The sequence below is a fragment of the Eucalyptus grandis genome, chromosome 8, assembly GCF_016545825.1.
Source record: "Eucalyptus grandis isolate ANBG69807.140 chromosome 8, ASM1654582v1, whole genome shotgun sequence".
Taxonomy (NCBI): domain Eukaryota; kingdom Viridiplantae; phylum Streptophyta; class Magnoliopsida; order Myrtales; family Myrtaceae; genus Eucalyptus; species Eucalyptus grandis.
In genome coordinates this window covers 61,226,318-61,229,482 of record NC_052619.1, presented here as the reverse complement: position 1 = coordinate 61,229,482, position 3,165 = coordinate 61,226,318, and positions in this window count along the sequence as shown.

Sequence of the window (3,165 nt, the reverse complement as noted above, 5' to 3'; positions counted from 1 at the left end):
GGGAAATATTTTGTCTAGTGTTTACGTCAAGATCAAATGTCTTATCACATTACATTAATCTTTTTGTCACAAAAGGAGATGTAGCAAAGAAGACGCAGCTACTGGATTCGTGAGGAACCAGAGACGAGAAGGAAGGAATTGTTTCTTCATTCAAATTGAATGTAATTTCTGTACGTATCGTGTATTTAATTACAAAGAGAGAATCAATAAAGGAAAAGTAATATTCTCTTATCTTTTCCTATCTTTCTAATCCTAAAATAAACTAGATTCAATATCATACAAAATTACATAATCATATCTTCCAACACTCCCCTCAAGCTGGTGGCTTGTATATGTCCAAGACGCCTAGCTTGTTCGGAAGATATGCATGTTGTCTTTGACAAAGAGGCTTAGTGAATATATCTGCTGGCTGCTCAGAGGTTTTGATCCCTCTTGTCTCGACAACTCCTTCCTGAATCTTTTCTCGAGTAAAATGACAATCGACTTCTATATGCTTTGTCCTCTCATGCAGTATAGGATTCGCTGCAAGTTTGAGTGCTGAATCGTTGTCACGTAAGAGTAAAGTTGGTCCTTTAACTTGTGCTCCGAGATCTAGTAGAAGACCCCTTAACCGGACTACTTCACAAACAGTCTTGGCCATAGATCGGTATTCAGCTTCAGCTGAAGATAAGGACACAGATAGATTGTTTCTTTGTCTTCCGGGAAAGTAATGATTCCCCAAATTTGATGCGAAAAACCGGATGATAGACCTCCTGCTCATAGGACATGTGGCATAATCTGCATCGCAATAGGCCGCCATTTCCATGTTGCACTTTCGAGAGAGAAGTATTCCTAAGCCTGGACATGTCTTCAAGTATCTCACAATCTTCAAGGCTGCATTCATGTGAGATTGCTTGGATTTGTGCATAAATTGACTAAGAGTCCGCACTTTGCATAACGATGTCCGGCCTAGTCATGGTGAGGTATATTAGTTTCCCTACGAGCCTCTGATATCCTGAGGGATCTTTTAATAATGGATCATCAGAAGGAGAAGATATGCCATTATCATAGTCGATGGATGTCAGTTTGGCATTTTGCTCAATAGGGATAACTGATGGTCTACAGCCTGACAGTCCTGCCTCTGATATGATCTCCATTACGAATTTCCGCTGACTTAATGAGATCCCTTGATCTGAACGAGCTATCTCAATTCCAAGAAAATACTTAGGTGGCCCTAAGTCTTTGATATGAAAAGTGGAATGCAAATACTCTTTGAGTTTCTTTATAACGGAATCATCATTTCCCATGATAAGTATGTCATCAACATAGATCATCAAATAAATAGATGACATACCTTTTGTCCAGGTGAATAAGGCATAGTCGTACTTGGACTGCTTGAAACCAGCGGCCATAAGTGCATTGGTGAACTTGGCGTACCATTGTCGAGAAGCTTGCTTTAATCCATAAAGAGATTTGCGGAGACGACATACCTTCGACTCCCCCTGTCTCCGTAATCCGGGTGGAAGCTCCATATATATTTTCTCATCGAGGTCACCATGCAAGAAGGCATTATGGACATCCATTTGATGTAGTGGCCAGTCACGAAAAGCAGCAACAGATAGAAAGGCACGAACTGTGACATCCTTTGCGACAGGCGAGAATGTTTCATGGTAGTCAAAACCTTCTCGTTGTGTGAAGCCTTTAGCAACCAATCGGGCTTTGTATCTTTCTACGATCCATCTCGCTCAGTATTTAATCTTATATACCCACTTACAGCCAATTGGTTTGCGAGTAGCGGGTAATGACACAACATCCCAAGTACGATTCTCCATCAAGGCATGCAATTCTAATTCCATGGCCTTCGCCAACGAGGATCATCTTTGGCCTCATTATAACCGAAGGTTCTCGATCTTCGAAATGCGGCTTATGCAACGAGATGTTCGATGATAACCGATCAAAGGAAATATAAGACGAGATAGGATAACGAGTACCGATGATCTTGAAGAGCCACATACATAATCTTTCGTCCAAGTAGGTGGACGAGTAGCTCGACTTGAGCGTCGCGTGGTTCATGTGTTGTCAAGGATGATTCATCGGTGATTCTGGTTTCTGAAATATCCCCCAATTGTGCTGGTTCTGCTGGTGCTGGCTCTTCTATAGCATTATCAGGAGGCATTGGAGACAAGATTTCAGTTGGTTTTGGAGGAGAAGTAATAATCAATGTTCCTCCGGGAGATAAATCCTCCTCCAATAAGAATTGCTTATGCACTGTCTTCTCATCTTCAAATAAGGAAGTAAATTTTGAAAAAGGAAAAACATCTTCATGAAAGACAACATCCCTGCTTACAAAGAAGTCTCCTGTAGATGGTGCATAAAGCCGATATCCCTTTTGCAATGTTGGATAACCCATGAATATGCATTGTCTAGCACGAGGTGCCATCTTATCTCTATGTCCCATTGTAGTCACATAACATAAGCACCCAAAAACTCGGAGATGACTCAGAACCGGTTTCCTCCCATATAATAACTCGAAAGGTGCCTTCCCTTTTAGAATGCGTGATGGCATGCGATTGATTAGATATGCTGCTTTGTGACCACACAATCTCCCCAAAATTTTTCAGGAATAGAAGCTTGGAATTTAAGTGCTCGTGCTACTTCTAAGAGATGACGATGCTTTCTTTCAACAACTCCATTTTGCTGTGGTGTATATGTGCAGGAACTCTCATGCAAGATTCCATATAGAGAAAATAAGGATGCACACTCAGCATTGAAAAATTCTCTCCCATTATCAGTGCGTATTCGACGGATTGTTTTTCGAAATTGGGTCTTGGATAAGGAAAGAAAAGTCTTTAAGTGAGAAAAGACTTGATTTTTAGATTGCATGAGAAATATCCAAGTTGCACGAGAGTAATCATCTACGATTGTAAGAAAGAATCGGGACCCATCATGATTCAAGGTGTGATAAGGCCCCATACATCGCATGAATTAAAGAGAAAATGTCATCTGCTCGGGAAGTGCTATTTTGAAAAGGAGCACGTGTTTGTTTTGCCAAGGGGCAAATGGGACATTCAGGACAAGGAAATGATGCACTGTGACCCAATCTTTTATGATTAAGGAAATTCATATCATTGGTAGTAGCATTACACAATGATTCAACAGAGATAATGTAAAAGAATGTGGAAATTC